Source organism: Danio rerio, chromosome 14 (genome assembly GCF_052040795.2).
Source record: "Danio rerio strain M-AB ecotype USA chromosome 14, GRCz13ab, whole genome shotgun sequence".
NCBI classification, from domain to species: domain Eukaryota; kingdom Metazoa; phylum Chordata; class Actinopteri; order Cypriniformes; family Danionidae; genus Danio; species Danio rerio.
In genome coordinates, this window is record NC_141034.1 from 21,045,001 (window position 1) to 21,067,500 (window position 22,500).

Consider the following 22,500-nt stretch of genomic DNA (forward strand, 5'->3'; position numbering starts at 1 on the left):
CACCGTGAATCTTTATAACCTTATGAAAACCCATGAGGTGTTACACAGTTCTCCCTCTGGGGCTGCAGATTAAAATACATTGGCAATATACGGAGAGCCGCCGAGAGAGAGGCTGAATAGTCTGGAGTAATATCTCAGTTTAAATCTTAATACGTGGGTCATGATGACACTTTATAAAAATATATAACAGACCACATCTCAAATTCATCACTGTGACAATGAGAGTTTCCTTCAGGCAACTGACCTTCATTGATAAAAGGGACTCTGCACTGTGTCTGCATTTACAATTGGAAACAGTTCAAGCTGCAAAGTTCACGTTATATTGAAACACACTGCTATGATTAATTGCTTTATTTTCATTAGCAATGTGTACTAAATAATAATAGAACAGCTTGTTTTGGGAACAAACATTGTGTGACAGCTTTTTTATATAAAGCAGTAAAACTTAATTTGGGTTAATTATTTTATTTAGAACGAGACCCGGATACTTACTTATGTATAGTTTAATTATGTTTTGTAGCTTAACTACACACATTTGCATGCACATACATACACACACACACACACACACACACTTGCAAACCTGCACACACCACACACAAATGTTATTATGTCTAATAATTAATAATGACCCTTTAGCAATATGTAAATTTGCTAAATTAGTTTTGCCTTCTGGATCAATTAAAACTTTAATTAGTATTCATACACTCATACAAAAAAAAAAAGAAAAAAAAAGAAAAAAAAAAAAAAACAAGGACCTGTTTTTCTGGTTAACCATTGATGCACTACATACTGTGAGTCTAAAGCAGGGGTCTCAAACTTCCGGCCCGTGGGCCATTTACGACCAGCCCTCATTCTCCGTCCAGCCCACAACTGACATCAAAAATGTAATGAGATTCCACCTGCCAAAGCATATACTATTGAACCTCTATCATGTTGTGCAGTCGCATCATTGTCTGTTTTTGACGCGCCACCTAGTGAACATTTAAAGTACATTTAAAGCATTCAGATTGGTTTTACTTTCATTTTCTCTCAGAGTACGGTCAAGTAGTAACACACTTACTGTAGGTTTTACTTCTGGAACTGATTTAAACGTTGAAAAATATGTCCATAAGTGCTCTATTTTTACTAAAGCTCTATTTTTGTAAATACAACATTTTATACCACTTGTATTTTTGTTGTACAAACACTTCTTTATGGCTTACACGCTATTGCTGGTGGTGTAACAAATATTATAATTTTACTATTATCCCATTTAAATTGTCTCTTTTCATAGATTTTCCTCAAATGCTTATTAAGATTTGCATATAAAAGATGTCCATTAGTAAAATTGCAATGCTAGTTGATATGAGTTTGTTAAGGTAAATGTGAATATGTACATACTTTTGTCCTCTTTGTTGCAGTTTAAAAAAAAAAAAGAAAGATATTGAGAAGAACATTTTTTAGTAAAGTCACTGCTGTTCTTACGCCATTGGGACAAAGCAATCGGTTGGGACAGAGTAATAAAAAATGTCTATTATTTATTGTATTTTCATAGCAATTTAAACTACCCCTTCAATATGTACTACAAGAAACAAAAAGCTTAAGTTTTGACTGCATTTACTCTGTGGAAAAATGACTGAGTGTCATGTGTCAAGCTCAGCCATACATACAACAACCACAGATACATTTCAGCAGCTGATGTGTGACACGATAAACGTGCTGATTTGCATTATCACTGGTGACAGGTAATGCTTGAAATATAAACGTTGTGTTTGTTATCCTATGATGCATCATGTCAGGTTTACACTTTTTTTTTCTTGTACTTGAATGTTAAAACGGCCCTCCTATGAATTACCAGTCACTGAAATGGCCCCCTGCAAATTGAGTTTGAGACCGCTGGTCTAAAGTGACCCAACTGATGTTTTTTTTTTTTTTTTTTTTTTTGTTTATATCTTTGCAAGGGATTAATTTAATAACCTGGTATTCACAAAATTCCTAAATTAACTTGTTTCAACTTTGTTCAACACAATTTTTTTTTTCTTCGTACATTCTGAAAATAAATATATATATATATAATTTTTTTTTTTTTTTTTTGACGTTCACAAATAATTATTAAATTTATTTATTTATGTATTTATTTGGAGTGTCACGGTGGCTCAGTGGGTAGCACGATTGCCAAACAGCAAGAAAGTTGCTGGTTGAAGCCTCAGCTGGGTCAGTTAGCATTTCTGTGTGGAGTTTGCATGTTCTCCCCGTGATCACATGGGTTTCTTCCGGGTGCTCCAGTTTCCCCCACAAGTCCAAAGACATGATGTATAGGTGAATTGTCCGTATAGTGTATGTGTGTGAATGAGTGTGTATGGATGTTTCCTAGAGATGGGTTGCAGCTGGAAGGGTATCCGCTGCGTAAAACATATGCTGAAAGAGTTAGTGGTTTATTCTGCTGTGGTGACCCAAGATTAATAAAGGGAACAAGTCAAAAATAAAATGAACACTAATAAAAACCTGATGAGCTGAAGTCAGTATTATTAGCCCCCCTTTGAATTTATTATTATTATTAATTAATTTTTTTTTTAAATTTCCCAAATGGTGTTTATATATCGAGCAGCTCAGACTGTCTGTCAGCAAATGTAGATTCGGACTTCTGCGCATCTATTCACGCAGATCCGCCATTCGCGCGTGCCCGTCTGCAGAAGCGCCGCGCAGTTAGAGACAGACCAGGAGAAATCCAATGCTGAATTGAAACTTTTAAAACCTGAATCAATATTGGAGTTACTTTAGCATGCTGGAGGAAGGACGACACCATGGCTGAAGAATTACTGTTAGACAGGTAATGATATGTTTTAAAACTATTTTAGTCAGGCTAAGCTTATGTTAGATTGTGTTCTGTTATGAATGACTTATATGCACAGACGTGTTGGCCAGCCACTGAAATCTTCCGACTCTGAATATTCGCTCTGAAATAGCATGTAAGTGCGGCAAAGTAATAAATGTAATTCCTGCATGGCGCTGACTAAACACTAACTAACTGGCGAATGAAATGAACTAGTGGGTTGGCTGTCTGCTGTTGTGACGTGGTGCGCGCGCTCGCGATTTCAGGGAGTGTGGCTTTGAATCATCGTCCCTCCCTGCCGTCTAAAGATATTATGCTAAGCGGTTAGCATTTTGGCAGATCACCTACAGCCCCTTTAAAGTAATGTCCAACGTATTGCCAATATAGTTAAATTAGTTCACTTCTTCAATAACTATTTTTTTTAGTCAGCACCTCAAATGTATCCCTTGCGGGCCTATTTCTTATGTAGAAGCACATGGAAACTGTTTTCTTGACATTTAATGTTAAATGAGACAACTCAAGCCATCTTGAAATATGCTGTAAAGCCTGAGTCAGTTTCTCACCTGCCCGGCAAGGTGTTTCAGCAGACACATAGAGATGACTGTCATCTGTATACTATGACAAATTGACTAATAATTATGGTTATTTTCCATTTTTACCTCATGAACAAATATAATTTTGCATTTATACACCAGTTTTACACATAAGGGTCAGAATAACTAGTATGTAGTGTCAAATTAATAAGTTTAATGGTAAAACTAAAAACGGTATTCAATTAAATTAAACAATGTACAATATGAAATTAAAACTGTAATCCACTGAGGGCTCTACTTTTAAAACTGCAGTTATTTTACTAAATTTAGAGGTAAAACTGCTTGTGGATGTTAGGATGATGGACAACTGATGATCTGGTTAACTGAGAGCTAAAAAGTGGGTGTTTTGCTTAAAATATGTCAACTCTTTGTAGCATCTGTTAAAGCCCCCCTGAGAGAATGTACGGCATAAACAGACTCACAGTGTTTTAAGCAGGATGTTTGTCTTTTTTGATTGACTGTCACACCTCTTCTCCTGTGGCTTCTCAGATATCCAGAGTCCTGTGATTGCTCAATTTGCAAAGTGCACTTTTTCTTTTTCTTTTTTTTTTTTTTTTTTTACTCAGCTTTAATTAAACCAGTCACAGAGCGTATTTGCCAAAAGAACCATTTAGATATGAAGTCTCTTGGGTTTACTTGCAATCTATACCCCTTAAGCATTGTCTTTAAAAAGTTTAAAAAGACAGTTTTATGCCAGCACTTCCCATCAGTAGCTTTGAGAGCATTTTCACAGTCTGAAATGATGTCTGAGAAGTGCACTTTTATAAACACTTTTCTTGGTACAGTTTCTATGGTGACACTCAACATTTAAGTGAGCCTCTCTTGTCTGCTTTAGCACATACCTCTACACACTAGGGTTGGGCATCTAAGCTATAATGCCGATCCGATACGCATCTCGATACAAAGAATACGATACGATATATTAGCGATACATTTGTGACATATTGCGATGCAACACGATACGATTCACACCCATATCACGATACAATGGGATAATTCAGCACTAACTAATTAGATCAAGTTTATGAGATTATGTGAAAGAGGATGCTGTGCCATTGAATGAGTTTGATTATTTATTAACCAAGCAAAACCAAGACTTTTTTTACAAACTGGCTCTTCTCTCAGAGCCAGAGTGTCAGTTTACAGTAGAGGGACATTTTAGAACATATAGCACATATTATTTAAGTATTTTCAAGATAAACAGAATGTATAAGTAGTGCAATATATATTAAAATATATATATTTGCACTCTTTCAACATAAAGGTTTAGCATTGCACAACAAGAATTGTGATTTAACTTTTCAACTATGAAAACAAGTTTTACAAAGATATATTTTGCCACTGAATATTCAAAACTTAAGGTCGTGAACTAGCAGTGTTATGCTGCTTTGAAACATCACTGTCACTGTAAACAACAGGCTAATAAAAATATAACAAACCAGCAATCTTCTTGCTGTGAGGTGGTCAAACTACCCACTGTGCCACCGTGACACCCATTATTTTTATCATTATTATTATTAATATTATTATTATTATTATAATTAAATAAAAATTAACAGGAGGACGTGTTTTTAAACTGCCTAGTGCGGCAGTAGAGAGAGGGCGGCGTCCGCAACACCCAGTTATATCCGCGCATAGGGTGGCAGAATAGAGGTCCGCGACACCCGCGCGTCCTCAGTTATATCCGCGCATAGGGCGGAAGAATAGAGGTCCGCGACACCCGCGCGTCCTCAGTTATATCCGCGCATAGGGCGGCAGAATAGAGGTCCGCGACACCCGCGCGTCCTCAGTTATATCCGCGCATAGGGCGGCAGAATAGAGGTCCGCGACACGTCACTTCATTTTTATAACCGGTCACTTTCGTTTTCACATTGGGGTTGAGGGCGGCGTGATCGTCCTCTGCCTAGAGCAGCAGTTCAGCTTGCTCCGGCCCTGCAGATGAACAATGCAATAACATCCGTTATTGGCATAGAGCGCACAAAACTGTTGCGCATGGAAAAAAAAACTTGCAATGCTTTTCTCACCACTTTTGGAGCTGGTAGCTACAGTTGAAGCAGTGCGAAAGCCGGGGATGTAGGAACACTGGAAGATGCTTTCACAACAACACCGTGGCGCCGCTTCAAGTGAGATATCAGATTACTCGTACTGCCTGTGTATTTTATAGATGCGCGGCACATTTTGCAAATTGCATCTGTCCTGTCAAGTCGTCCATCCTTAAATCCATAATGTTGCCATACTTTAGATTTAAAACTCAGTGGGGAATAAAATGTTTGTTTTGCTTCTCGCGCTTTCCGAGGGCGCACCACTAGCTTCATCCGCACACCTGATACACTAAGTTGTAGTGTAAGTGTACACATCCGCAAATCCGTTGCTAAGGCTTACTTTATGTAGGTCGATTAAATTATGCGCCAAAAACAGGTTGACAACACTTGTTAATAAATAAAAAATACATTCTATATTAAAAATATAAGCTGTATCTCGGAAAAACCGATGCATCTCGCAAAAACCGATGCATCTGGATTTGCTTCCAAAATTTCATTCATCCTCTGCTGCTCTACCGATGCACTCGCATCGTGCACGCGCATGACCGCGTATCGATACATATCGATTAATCTTCCCATCCCTACTACACACAGTTGGCCAGGGGTGAGAAATCCCTTTTCTCTCAATGGGCCAGATATAATAAAAAATAAATTTTTAATATAAAAAAAAAAAACCTAATCTGCGCAGTTCAAGACTTAGGGCCTTATCACACCTGGTGCAATAAGGCGCAACATGTGTTTGGCACTATTTTTAGAATAGCGCAACCATAATTTGCGCTACGTTGTGGATTCATGCGTGTTCCTGACTATAAAGGAGGTGTGTTAAGGCACATTGTGGGCGATTTGCTGTTTTGAGAAACGTAAATAGAATAGAACGTAAATGCAATTGACCAAGTAACAGCTGGTCTAAAGTCTAGCACAGAGTGAAAGTAAGAGAAAGTAAAGAGGTTGAATTGAGGAGGCCCATTCTTTCTCCTTGCACTGCAGATGGTCTGTTAAACTGTTTCTCGCCAGTGAAGCATTCAGTCTGTCCATTCAGTTTTTTCCATTTACAAAGTCCACCATGTAAATAGCAAATGCACCATAACGAAACACAACTAACTCTTCAAGGGAGTGAGAGATGAGACTCACATTGGTTTAATGCACATTCGCATCTGGTGTGAAAGCAGCATGATGCTTTTTACCATGCTCTTTAGACTTTGTGCCTAAATTAGGGTTAGGTTTAGGGTCAGGGGTTAAAGTTTAACCCTTAGCCTAACTGTATCCACATATATATATATGTATCCACATCTATATATATATATATATATATATATATATATATATATATATATATATATATATATATATATATATATATATATAGTCATCATTTTCTTGTCGGCTTAGTCCCTTTATTAATCCGAGGTCACCACAGCAGAATGAACCATCAACTTATCCAGCAAGTTTTTACGCAGCGGATGCCCTTCCAGCCGCAACCCATCTCTGGGAAACATCCACACACACACTCATACACTACGGACAGTTTAGCCTACCCAATTCACCTGTACCGCATGTCTTTGGACTGTGGGGGAAACTGGAGTACCCGGAGGAAACCCACGCGAACAAAGGGAGAACATGCAAACTTCACACAGAAACGCCAACTGAGCCGAGGATCGAACCAGCGACCTTCTTGCTGTAAGGCAAATGTGCTACCCACTGTGCCACTGCGTCGCCCATTTATATATATATATATATATATATATATATATATATATATATATATATATATATATATATATATATATATATATATATATATATATATATATGGGCGACGCAGTGGCGCAGTGGGATAAAGTGGCACAGTGGGATAAAAAAATAATAATAATAAGATAAAAATAAGCATATTATACATAAACATCTAACAAAAAAAATTAGGTAACATTTAGACATTTATATTCACACTTGAAGACCTTTAGCCCAAAGATGCATGATGGTTGAGGTTTAAAAGGCCAAGTATTTTCATACATATACACCCAGTGTTGTTTAATTGTTTTTCCGCTGTAATTGTTTACAAAGAGAAATCCAGTCTGTAATGGACTTGAACAAGTGCAATGAGGTTAACTTGAATATCTGAGGTTGATTTGTGAAGGATAGTACACATGCGATTATCACTGAAAGAGGATCTGTATCTGGATTTGTTAAGCTTCATCACTTGACTATGTTAGCAAATGCTGACAGATCAAATAAATAGACAAGTAAATCAATTTCAAAGTAAATAAAATGCATGCTAATGAATATTATAACTATGTACTCAAAATAGAAAGCAAAAATTCAATTTTCTATAAGAAAATAAAAAAAAAAGGTTTCTTTATTTTAAGGTGCCCTTGTTACACGATCTGTACACATACTACAGTAATCACAGATAATTATGCATATTTAGATGGAGATAACCCTAATCCCATTTGCATTCTAACCCTAACCATATTGTAAGCATATGTAATTATCTAATATTATTCATTAGTTAGATGAATAGTCACACTCCAACCAAGACACCTTTAAGTAAAGTGAGACCAGACTGTATTATAATTATTATTATTATTTTTTTTGCTTGGTGTTAAATGTTATGTAGTTAAATATCACTTTGCATTGCGATTTTCATTAAACATATGAGTCATGTCAAAGGAAAAGTATATTCTTATTATGTAATACAAAATAAATAGTATTAGTACATTAGACAATGTACATTAGTAATGTAATACACACTGGATATACTAGAAGTGCCATATATTGGAATTTAAAAAAAAACTGTAAGCAATATCCTTACTCGACAATCATATTTATTGTATATTTAATGCATTAATGTCATATGTAATGCATTTAAAAAAAAGTTTCCTATGTTCTGGATAAAAGTGGCCAGTAGCCCATAGTTTGTCCAACTCTGCAATAAGCATTTAAAAGCATGCAAGAGGTTGTGATGGTTAGCCCCGGCACATACACTGCTTTGGAATGAAGGGCGATGAGACCTGAACCACAGTGGCTGTTTCTGGAACAGAACCAGCAGGTCAAACATCTGCCAACAGATGATGCATAGCCCTCCCCTATGACATCACTCATGCTGTCACTTGCCCATGTATTCAAAGGCCAGAATCCAAACTGTAGTCCGAATCAACTGCACTATAACTCCCCCTTCTTCTGCTCAACTGGAGACTAAATATAGACAGTTGGGTCACGGGACCGGTGCAGGTGCTCTCCTGTCACCTCCTGCAGTTTAAAACCATTGCCGTCTGTTCATCAGACAGAGGTGTTGTGGTTCCTCATCTAATGTGTCATTCATGACCTGGCTGGAGGCTGCAGAAAGTAAGAAACCTATAGTCAGGCCTGGCTGAAGTGGCCTCCAGAAAGTTTTTAGACATCCAATTCAGTTAAAGTCACCATGAAACTGAAGTTAAGATTGTCTTGTTTTCCTCTGTCATGACGTGCATCCACATGAAACGGTTCTGAAATTATTGAGTTATTGAAAGATGGGAGTTACTTACAAAATGAAAGAAAATTGAATAAATGGATTGAGTCAGAGCGGAAATGAGAGGCAACCAGAAAGCTTGAAAGGCTTTCCATGTGATCAGAAAAAATGTGAAAGTAATGAAAAAGGGAAAGTAATGATGTTTGATTAAAGATTCTGAGGCCCAATAAACGTGCACAGATACATTGTTCACAACAATTACTACTACACAATGTATATAATGTAAAAGCCCATCTATCAGCTCAATGACGTAACTAACATCATGGTCTAAGGCACAGGTGTCAAACTCAGTTCCAAAAGGGCCGCAGCTCTGCACAGTTTAGTTCCAACCCTAATTAAACTCACCTGATCAAACTAATTGAGTCCATCAGGCTTGTTTGAAACCTACAGGTAAGTGTGTTGGAGCAGAGTTGGAATTAAACTTTACAGGGCTTCGGCCCTCCAGGAATTGAGTTTGACGACCCTGGTCTAAGGTATGTAGTGATCAGTGGTAAAGCCAGGAAATTGTGAAAATTAACTTGCGGAAATTAATTTTCAATATAAACAAATGCTGCAGAGTTTACAGTAAACTCTCACAGTTTTCTTAAGCTCATCAGAAAGTGGCAATTGAGACAGTGACCATCTGTCTTTTGTTTATCTGAAAGACAAAGGTGTTAAGAGCCCAGAACTTGCAAAAGAGCTTCTTGAAACAATCAACATTCCACATTGTCTCAGACACATGGATCAGAAAACTTACATTTCACAAAAAGAGACACAACTGGAATATTTCACTTCATATACCTGTTGATTCAAATGATCATGTACTGCATATATTTAATATACACTGCTTAAAATACTCTATGAAACTTTGCTTATAAAGGTTTTTGTATGAATGCTTGGGTAAATATCAACATTACATAGTGATGTTTAGACTCTATATATTGCAAATAATGCCTTGGGTAAATTGTATGTAGTTTGGAAAGTGAATTGTGCATAGGAAAATATTTAAGACTCTTAAATATTAGAATAGTTAACTGGTGGACTTTGATTATGCAAAAGCTGGTCACACTATGAATGACACCTCCCAGTGACCAACACACAGGATCATCCAATCACAATGCTGGGTTTTAAAGTTGACATCCATTCAATACAGACTTCCAGAGAAAGTATTGAAAACATTCTCTCAAACAAAGAGAAGTGTGGTTCGGTAGAGAGCAAGTGTGGTGCAGATGAGTGGTAGTAACTAAGATTGGTATCGAGAGTGGTATCAGAACTTTTGCTGCATGTTCTAGCAAGGATTTGGTAATTTGATTTACAGTGCTTTTCCAAAGTGTTTGAAACCATAGCTTCAAGACTAACATCTCCAGAAATCTGCGTGTCCCAGATTTCCAGGAACTCTATCTTCAAGGAAATGACGTCAGCGTGTCCCCCACATCAGAGCCACCACCTCCAGAAATCTCCAGTTCTGCATGTTCCAAAATCTACAGATTTCTACGTTCAAGAATAAAGACATTGGCATGTCCCAGACATCAGAACCATCACCTCCAGAAATCTCCAGTTCTGCGTGTTCCAGAATCTTTGGATTTCTTCTTCTCAAAGCTAAAGAGAGCTAAGTCTGCTCATTACATGCTTCAAGATCTAAGGAGGATCCAACTTCTTCCAACCATGGCATCAACAGCAGAAATGTAAATATTCCACTGTCCAACCCTCTAATTTAGACCTTGTCATAGTGTGCTTCAATATAAAATATTCTAATTAATTAGATATTTATAACTGATATTCATTAGTAACAAAACTTCCTCAGTTATTTGTTTTTGTAGAATAAGGTTAATCACCTTCATAACCAGACTATGCACTTCATTTATTTTACATTTAGTAATTTAGTTACTTTGTTTACTATTTTTTTTAATAAATACACATTTATTATAATTATTATAAACTTCATTGCACTGATAATACAGTAAAAAAGGCTTTACAAGTCAAACAATCTCATTATCCTTCAGATTTGTCCAGATAATGAACTCCTCATTTGTAGATTTTAATTAACAATATTTTATTGTTAACTATTTTGACAGTGGAAAGCTGTCTGGTGCCGTGTTTAAAAGGAGTACCTTCATGCGAGGTTAAAATATCAATATCAATACCAAATTATTGATTTTAATTAATATTTGATAAATCCAAATATCACTACAGGTTAAATGTGTGTAAGCCTTTTCTAGTGCTTTTGAAAAAAAAAAAAAAAAAAAAAAAAAAAAATATATATATATATATATATATATATATATATATATATATATATATAAATATATATTACAATTTATTCATTTTTTTTCAGCACCGAATTTAATCTGACACCATTTTAAAGTGACCGTGAAACTTAGGCTGTATTTCTAATTGTTAGAACGAATCACATTCATCAGTTTTGACTGAGTTTTTGATTTATATCTGATTCCATACTCTTCAGTTAAACGTTCATTAGGGACCCAATGTGCACATGCCCTGGAATTTGTGTATATTCTCAAGGATAGAATCTCGACATGCTGAAGTTAGTTAGAGGATACTGGGTTAACTATAACCCAATTAGTCCGGTTGCCTCTTGTTTATTCCTTTGAAAAGTGTAGTTCATTTAGTCATTTTCATACAATTTGCTAAATCAGCAATTATTGAATTTGTTGGATTTCATGTACATAGATCAAGGTAGTACCAGCCTCCGAATGATCTACTGGATATAACAGATTTCAGAAGAATTCAGAATAAATTAAAACTTAAGACTTTATTTTCCAGATTAAAGTGTATCACGCCAATTACAGAATCAAATAATAACAGCCAATTCAGAATGTAAAACATCAATTACTCAAAGATAAATCCAAGATGAAGTGCATTGCAGCACTTCAAAAACTGTCTGTCTTCAAAAACTGTCTTCAAAACAATTGAAAAAACTCACACACTGCAACAAGCTAATCCTGGCTACAAGATCCCAATGACATGTTTGCATCTTTCCCTTAAATACTCAACTCACAACAAACAATCATACATTCAAGACACTAAAAGCTTCACAAAGAGCCTTGTCCGGTCATGTGTTGATGTAAAGACCATTTTCCCTGGAGTGGAGCATCTGGCAAAGATTTTATCAAAGCCGAGACCCAGATCAACATATACAGTTGAAGTCAGAATTATGCAATGCAATTTTCCCAGAATGAGAGAGGGGCTCAGGGTGGGTGACTGAGACAGTTCAGCAACTGGTATACTAGCTGATCTTTTTCTCAGATAAGAACGTGTATTGTGTGTTTTTTATTTTTATTTATTTATTTATTTTTTTTTTTTGCATGACAATTTTCGTGGTCTTGCCTCATAGAATTCCATAACAGTTTACAGGGTCTGATGTAGTATGGAGAGACTTAGCCATCCTTACAATAAATATAAAAAAGAAGTACATTTTGATTTCATTGCAACTTGGAAGTCCAAGTTCTGTAAGAGCATACCAAATAAAGCAGTATTTAAACATCTGAATGGGAAAAGTAACAGTCAACTAGTGTCTTGGAGAGTTAAGCTCCAACCCTAATCAAACACACCTGACCAAGCTAATCAAGCTCTTCTTACTAGATATACAAGAGACTTCCTGGCAGGTGCGTTGAAGCAAGTTGGAGCTAAACTCAGCAGGACACCGGCCCTCCAGGACCGAGTTTGGACATCCCTAGTCTAGTCAGTCCTGTCTAATATCTTATTCATTATTTGATGCCCTACCTGTGATCTGCGCATGCGCTGTTTTGAGTCCTGCCTCTACCTCCACACTCGCCAGCTCCAGCACTCACTCTGCTACTGCGGTTCACTCCTCATCCGGCTCCTTTAACCCCACTCGCCACGGGTCCGAGGGTTAAGCTTCTGTTGTCTTTTGTCCAGTCTGTGTTCCCCATTGATGGCTGGTGAATGGCAGCTGCCTTTGCTCTCGATGAACTGTTTAATAAACTTTCTGTTTGTTTCTGTTTGAGCATTACCTGTTGTCCGTTTTCTGTAAAGCATTGACAAGGTATGTTGCAAGATTTGCAACCACACACAAACTTAGATTACACGTAGATAAAAAAAAAAAAATAATAATAAAAAATAATAAGAAGAATAAAAAAAAATAGAAGGTAGAACAGACCAGTCAGTTGAAGATATCAGGGCTCTCCTGAGCATTTAGGCTGAAGAGAATGTTCAACAGCAGATTGAATCTGCCAATATGAGGATGTTGTAAAATACATCACTGCCAAGCATGGAAAGCTACAGATTCAAGGCACAAAGGTAAAAGTTTTAGGCACAGTATAAAGCCATTGAGTTAAACATAATAATAATAATAATAATAATAATAATAATAATAATAATAATTATTATTATTATTTTTATTATTACTATTATTATTATTATTATTATTATTATTATTATTATTATTATTGCTATTAACAATGTGTGATGGGATGTGTGGTCTATCCTTTCAATAAGGATTTTCATTCATTCATTTATTCATTCATTTTCTTGTCGGCTTAGTCCCTTTATTAATCCGGGGTTCGCCACAGCGAAATGAACCGCCAACTTATCCAGCAAGTTTTTACGCAGCGTCCAGCGGATGCCCTTCCAGCCGCAACCCATCTCTGGGAAAAAGGATTTTATTAATTTATTATTATTATTATTTTTATTATTATTATTATTATTTATTATTTTTTTATTTATTTTTTTATGTATTTTTTATTTATTTATTTATTTATTTATTTATTTTTTACAGACAGTGTAGTAACAAAATATTACATTAAAAGAGATGGTAATCATTCAAACCTTGACCTGAAATGTACAATAAACACATATCACATACGGAGCTAACCCGTTTCAAATTAATATTTTGTGCACTGTCATTTTCTAATGAGGCTGAATCATCACCCAAGTCCATCCCTTAATGACCATTTCTCAAACATGTATTAAACAACATAGTTTCCAGTAAATGCATTTGCTCTCTTGTGTTGCTAAACCACATAAAAAAATATGTCTATGGCACCTAAGTTCTGACTTCCTCAAGCACAATAATAAAATAATTGTACCTGTGGCACTGCGTCTTTTCAGAATAAGCGGATCCTAGTTTCATCTCATTAAATCTTTTGAAAGAGGATTCCTTTTGAAGAAGACAGCATGAAAAAACGAGAGGTGCATGGACCCTTTAAAATACAAGATCCTAATCTCTTCGCAGTCAATCAAAGCTTTTTTATTCTTTCTCATGCTGGCACATTCATTAATCATAGCCATTGAAGTTTTGGCTAATTAGTCATGTTAATGAAGTAGGCTTTCAAATAAGGGTGATATGTATAGCTATGTACATGTAAGAAAACCTTTCATGGGTGGAGATAAATGATTTGCTTTTTACAGCAATACCGTAATGTAAAAATAAGAACATAAGAACAATAAGAACAGCTTTTATGCTCAGTTTTCAATCTCCCCAGTGAACAAAAATCCGTTTTTTAATTTTCTTTATTTCAAGAACTGGTCAAATCATATTCAACTTCACCACTGTGTGGAAAAAAAAAAAAGATAGTAAAAAGTTATAACTGAAGTCTAAAGACACAAGTTAAGGAATAATTGTCACTGAAAATCAAAAACTGTAAATAAAGGTGAGACTTCCTGTACTCTTCTTATATAAGTCTGACATCGTGTTACATTGTATACGTGTTATTGAGTTTCTATCAAAAGACAGTGTGCTACCTCAGTGTCTTGTGTCTGCATAGAGATTGCGCCTTAAGGCTCCAATATATTTACAGCAAAGTTGTTTTTGTTCTTTTTTTAAAGGTAAAACGAAGTTCAAAATATCTAAACAGAGACACACTGTTCACTATCATCTCAATTCTGAAAGCAGCATTTAGATGATTAAATATGTGTGGTGTGTGTTCCTCTAACTTAAAAATGAATAAATAATAAATAAAAATAAATAATAAATACAGAAACCAAATGACCAACTATTAAATTACTCTAAATTTCCAAATGTCAAAGAAGAGCCCCAAAGCAACAACAATATGTTACGCAATCCCACTGGAACAAATAGTTATTTGAAGATGTTTTTTCTTTATCCCAGAATGTTTTATTTAGTAAACTCTTTTGAACTCCTGATACAAACGCTAAATGAACCTAAGTTTGGCATTATATTGTTCAAAATGACATCACTCCAATCTGTTCTTTGATTTCACATCTAAATATATCACATATAGCACTGCATGTAAAATGATTTACAACTGATTCCTATAAGGTAGCGATGTGCATCTCTTTTCCTGAAGATGCAGAGTTTATCTCTAACCCTGATTAAACAGAATCCAACTAAGGCTATTTCCTCAAATACAGTGTATCCAGAAAGTATTCACTTTTACTTTTACCACATTTTTTTTTTATGTTACAGCCTTATTCCAAAATAAATTAAATGTATTTATTTCTTCAACATTCTACACACAATGACCCATAATGCCAATGTGAAAAAAAAAATTATGATAATAATAATAATAATAATAATATATTTTTTTGAAATTGTTGAAAAATTATTAAAAATAAAAACCTGAGAAATAACATGTACATAGTATTCACAGCCTTTGCTCAATAATTGATGAACCTTTGGCAGCAGTTACAGCCTCAAGTCATTTTGAATATGAAGCTTGGCACACCTGTCTTTGGAAATGTTTGCCCATTCCTCTTTGCAGTACCTCTCAAGCTCTGTCAGGTTGGATGGGAAGTGACGGTGTACTGCCATTTTTGGATTTCTCCAGAGATGTTCACTAGGATTTAGGTCTGGGCTCTGGCTGGGCCACTCAAGGAAATTCAAAGAGTTGTTGTGAAACCACTCCATTGATATTTTAGCAGTGTGCTTTGGTTCACTGTCCTGCTAAATGATGAATCGTCACCCCAGTCTGAGGTCAAGAGCACTCTGAAGCAGATTTTCATTCAGGATGTCTCTGTACATTGCTGCATTAATCTTTCCCTCTATCCTGACTAGTCTTCCAGTTCCTGCTGCTGTAAAAAAACATCCCCACAGCATGATACTGCCACCACCATGATTCACTGTAGGGATAGTATTAGCCTGATGATGAGCGGTGCCTGGTTTTCTCCAAATGTAACGCCTGGCATTCACTGAAAAAAGTTCAATTTTAGTTTTATCAGACCAGAGAATTTTGTTTCTTATGGTCTGAGAATCCTTCAGATGCCTACCAGTAATTGCCTGGCAGGGAGTGGCTTCTGTCTGGCCACTCTACTATACAGGCCTGATTGGTGGATTGCTACACAGATAGTTGTCCTTCTGCAAGGTTCTCTCTCCACAGAAGAATTCTGGAGCTAAAACAGAGTGACCATCAGATTATTGATCCCCTCCCTGACTAAGGCCCTTCTCCCACGATCACTCAGCTTAGATGGATGCCCAGCTCTATAGGAAAAGTCCTGGTCGTTCCAAACATCTTCCACTTACAGTTAATGGAGGCCACTGTGCTTACTGGAACATTCAGAGCAGCAGAAATGTTTCTGTAACCTTTTCCACCCTTGTGCCCCAATACAATCCTGTCTCGGAGGTCTACAGACAACTTCTTTGTCATCATATTTGGTTTGTTCTTTGACATGCACTGTCAACCCTGGGACCTTATATAGACAGGTGTATGCCTTTTCAAATCATGTCCAATAAACTAATTTTACCACAAGTGAACTCTAATTAAGCTGCTGAAACATCTCAAGAATGATCAGTTGAAACAGAATGTACCTGAGCACAATTTAGAGCTTCACAGCAAAGGCAGTGAATACTTCTGTACATGTGTTTTTTCAGTTTTTTCAGTTTTATATTTTTTTTTAACAAAAAAAAAAAAGCATCTTTTTCCATTGTCATTATTGGGTATTGTGTGTAGAATTTGGAGGCAATAAATTAATGTAATCCATTTTGGAATAAGGCTGTAACATAAAAAAGGAAACATTGAAGCGACATGAATACTTTCCGGATGGACTGTATACAGTTTTTTTTTTTTTTTTTTTTTTTTTTTTTTTTAATAAATGGAGGTTTTTCTGCTTTCATGGTCTCCATTCACATGCAATTGCTAAAAATGCACTGTGGTGCTTGTTAGGGGCACACTAAACGGGGCATTAAGTATTTTTGCAAATAAACTGCATACAAGTCAATGCAAATGTAAGAAAAGAGACAGGTTTCTGTCCTGCAATGCAAATGACACCAATATAGCATACGTTTGCTGCAAATGTGCAGACTTTGTCTCATTTACGTCTTCCGTATTTGTTGTGAACTCAGCTGTGTTGGCCGATCAGAAAAGAGAAGAAGGTGCACCTTGATGTCAAGAAAAAATCTTCGGTTGTAAAGCCCATGCGACCACACTGTACCCCAGAGTTTTACAAAATCTTTCTCTTTACTGGATTTTTCAGAAAGTTTCAGTTCAACACTCAAAAGTTTTTGGGTTTACAAATACCTTTGAGGTTTTGAAAATACTCATGTTTGTGTGTACAGGGCCTAAGTAGGATCTGAAAATGCACTTGGTAATTAAAAACAGATGTGTTTGATCAAGGTTGTAGATGACCTCTCCAGGAAGGTAAATCTCCAGGAATAAGGTAAAGGTATGCTGTTAGCTTGTTGTAAAGCTGAAATTAGACTGTTAGACAGAAATTTGGGCCTATATTCACAAAACATTGGCTAAAATAAGGCTAAAAGTAATTTTCCAACTTGTTTTAGGATAAAATCTGATCTTGTCAAAATCAATTTGTTTTAGGATCAAAACCAGGACACCATTCTGTGTGGAGTTTGCATGTTCTCCTCATGTATTTTTTGAGTTTTGCTCTGGCTCTTGTGCTCTGGTTTCAGCCACATTACACAGACATGTGGTACAGGTGAACTGGATAAACTAAAGGTGTGCTAAAACCATTGTGTGTGAATGGGAGAGAGTGTGTGAGTGTGTAAGTGTACAACCCTCAGTGCTGGGTTGTGGCTAGAAAGGCATCTGCTCTGTAAATCAATTGCCAGATAAATTGGCTATAAAATACATAAAAAAAAAAAAAAAAAAAAAAAAAATATATATATATATATATATATATATATATATATATATATATATATATATATATATATATATATATTTGCTTTGACAATCTTTTTTTTTTTGAATGTGGGAATATTTTATTTTGAAATGTTTATTTGAATATGGAAACATATTTGCACTCAAAACTTTTTTTTTTCTGACAGAGACATCTCCACATCCCTTTTAGCAAATCACTGTGTGTTAAGTTAGTAATCATGCTGACAGCATCCATAGCTTCTATTCTAAAGGTCGTTTTTTGTGAATTGGTTTAAAGAGAAAACCTTTACTGATATTTAGAAGAACTTAAAACAGTTGCAAATGTTTCATATATACTGTGTTTTGTAGAAAAAAATACTACTATGCAATGTAGGTACACAAAGCTACAGCAACAATACTCTTACCTTTATATTTCATCAAGGTTTGCTCAGACTTATTCACAGAAATCAGCTGGTAGATCCATCAATATGACCTCTAATGTGTTGTCACAACATGATAAGACACAGTTACATAAGAAACAGACAAAAAATAGTGTGTAGTCAGAACCTGGCATAGGAAAATTAACATGTTGATTTTTAATTTGTGAAGAGACTTCATTTTTCTTTATATTGTGTAACATACCAAGCAGGACTTTACAGCATGTTTTACATGTAATAAATGTGAGAGACAATGCCGGTTATCGCAGAACGATTCAATAGCCTCTTCAACATGTTCAATCGGAATAATCTTTCTTCGCTGTTTCACACTCTGACCGCAGAGTTGATTTTCTTGCCAAGCCTCCTACCTTTTGGCTGGACCCAGTGACACTATTTGTCCAGGGAGAGTGACATGCGTGTGTATGCCATCAACCAGTCTGAATGAAGGAGCAGAAGGGTCAACATGGCAAATGTGTCCATTAATCTACAATGACAGCTAACCTCCATCCGTCCTTAGGGCACAACAGAGCCAACGCCATGAGCGCATACGCTACAGTGAAAATGAGCGCTGGCCCGGCTGAGTGGAATGCAGAGGAGATGGAAGCAGGGGGCTGATTTATGCAACCGCACAACGCCAGACCAAACTGTTCTTCGCAAACTGTCATTTCTAACAAGCCCAAAGCAACAGCCCCTCACAGACACATTTCTCGGATACTGCCTGTCCAGAAAAGTCGCTTCAAAACTTCACGGTTACCAGTATGCCTGCTGTTATCCCAATCCTCAAACGAGTGGTAAAGGGTAAGCGTTGCATTATGGGAAGGATGACAAGTCAAAGCATTAGCTTGCACTGACAGCGGCATATGCCCGGGAGGTGGGGGGCCTGTATTAGGCGTAGATACTTGCTCCTTGGGGAGAATAATGCCAGAAAGGTGCAATGACAGGTTTGATACCGCTTGACAAAGCTACACCTCTTACACTGTCATTCTTGCCGTGAGGCCTGGTGGATCTTTCAAAAGGAAATTGCTGCGATCAGGTTGTCTGCCTGAGTAGGAATCTTCTGTCTGAAAGTGTAAGCATATCAACAGTTTCCTAAGTAATGCGGCATCTGCTGGCAGATAAGAGGAAAGACTAAACAATAGCTAACGCTAAAGATGGCACTTTTTTCTTCTTGTTGCAGACTGTTAGCATGTTGTGTGTTATACATACAAAAAATTATTAATGATGATACATTTTATATAAATCCACAAACTATGAAACCATCACAAAATGTAGATGCCAGATTAAGGGCTCTATTTAATGATCTAGGTGCAAAGTCTAAAGTGCATGGCACAAAAGCATTAAGGGTGTGTTTTAAACTACTTTTGCTATTTTAAGGATGGAAAAATACGCTCCAGCCCTTTGGGTTGTGCTTATTCTCTTAATGAGTTATGGGTGTTTTGAGCATAGCATGCATTAAACCAACCAGAGTCTCATCTCCCATTTCCTTTAAGAGTCAAGCTGCGGTCACACTGGCCTTTTCCTCCCATAGACTTCCATTCATACACACGTGAATGCATCAGACCGGAAACTCAGGGTCATCCGTCAAATTTTGTTTGTTGCTGTGGTGCAAAGTTCAAGCTTTGTGATCTCTGACCTGCAAAATCGCATTAATTGACTGCGTGAGACCAATCGAGGATCAAAACAGGACCTCTCTGGACAGAAATTTAAAACATGGAGCAATCGCTCACATTTTAAAATGTCTAATAAGCTTGTTTAATCCCGCCCCTTTTTGCAGCGCCACACGACAGAATTTCGCATGCTCAAACTCTAATGTGACCGCAGCTTTAGTTGTGTCCCGCCATGGCACATTTGCTATTTACCTGGCAGACTTTGTAAGTGGAAAAAAAAATATTGTTTTACTGGTGAAAAGTACTGGTGTACTGGTGACCATCTGCGAGGATATAAGGGGATATAATCAAGCCTCCTCCATTCGGCCTCTTTACTTTCTCTTTCTCTTTATTTTTACTCTTTAAAACATCTATTAGCCTCTATATTTAATTTTGTTTGTTAAGCTTAAATATTTGTTCTAACTATTATTTTTAAATTCAGTTCTATTTATCAGCAAATTAATTAATGAACAATAATAACAAAGTTTGGTCAAAAAACTGAGTTCAAAACTGAGATCCAAACACCCTTCTCATTTTTATGCCCCATTTAGTGCTGCATACGACTCCAAAACCCGACTGGTAGAAAAAAAATAAACTTTTTTTATTAAAACAAATATAAATATACATATTATGTGTAAATAATAATAATAATAATAATAATAATAATAATAATAATAATAATAATAATAATATTGACAACAACAACAACAACAATAATAATAATAATAATAATAATAATAATAATAATAATAATAATAATCACAATAATAACATTATACAAATGCAAAGGCATAGGTTGTTGACCATCAACCGTTTTTTTTTTTTTTTTTTTTTACATAGCTGCAGTTTTGATACAATTTTTTTGTTTTTTTTTATGGAAAAAAAAATTCAAGGGCCTTTCCCCTTAGCAAATAAACTTTCTAAAGACATCTGTTTCTGACTCATTTTACTGCTTGTGGGTTAAATTTGGGTGCTCAAGTGATCGAGATGTAACCGAGCGGATAAGGTCTTTTTTCTTTTTTTCTTTTTTTTCCAAAATAGAAGATTGTCCAGACTTATAATCAATAGAACAAAAATAATTAATAATTGCTTGTATGGCCCTGTACCAATTGATCCATGGACTGGTATCAGTCCGTGGCTAGGTGGTTGAGGACCACTGTATTAAGCAATATGTAAGCATTTAGACATGTGCTTGACTTTAAACCTGCTTTTAGTTGGTCAATGGTGCAGTCTGTTTTAGTTTTGCAAAATAGCAACACGCCAACGATGTGCCTCTATCTTAGACCAGCATGCACATCAGTCCACAAAGTATTGCAAATAGATTTTCTATTTAAACAACGCGTTGCAAAATGTAAAAACTAGGTTTGCACTGCTCTGAAAATAGTAACTAAACGAGCCATACATGTCGTGCACCTAATTGCGCCAGCTGTATGACAGGACCCTAAGTGTTGCTTAATTTTGAATGATGGTTATATCCAACATAAATTTCAGCTTTAATTCTGCAACTAAAAACAGAGAGAGAGAGAGAGAGAGAGAGAGAGAGAGAGAGAGAGAGAGAGAGAGAGAGAGAGAGAGAGAGAGAGAGAGAGAACCAATACATCCCTTAAGAATTGGTTTGTCCAAGAAACAGAACATTATTTCCTGAACATAGGTTCCCTGTCACAATGAGTATGCAGCCACATATTCAATTTGTTTTGCATGTATGACTGATTGATTGATTGATTGACTCTTAGTATTTGTAGCTGTTTCCCTGGACTAAATGGTAAAATAAAAGCACAATTTAATTTTGGGGTGAGCACTTCTTAGATAGAAAGATCTTCACTGGGGTCACTGCCAAAATAAATATGGCAGCAGGCACATGAGCAGATGATATTGCAAAGCTCTATGGCAGCGCACAGGAAGAATCCCAGCAGAGCTTCTTAGAGCATTTAGGTGGAATAAGCTAGTGGCTAAATGTGCTCCAAGATTGCACAGCAAAGAGGGGATGTGCTGAATCGTTCATTATGGGCTCCATTTTGCCTCCAGTGAGGCCAGGTTGAGTTTACCTGATTGGTTTGTTCATGTACCTGTAATCAGATGTACTTGCTTGGCTTCTATTGTACACACTGGTGAGATATTTTGAACAGCTTGCTGCCCACAAAAGTTTCCCCAGAACACAGTCTGCTGTGCCCTGTTTTGTAGAGTTTGGCTATGTTAAGAGCCAATCCACTTAGCTTGTTTTGCCAAGTAGGACATGTTACTGGTTCCGGAACAACATATGAGCCTGTCTTAAGGGTTAGGGTTGTGTCTCTGAACACATTTTATCAAACAAGACTTAACAATAATATATAAAAAATATTATTTTCAACATACATATAAAAAACACTGCCTCCACGACTTCATCTGAGGGGCTTTTTTCAGTTTATTCATAACAACTTGCTTTTGTATGATTATACTATTATTCGTAGT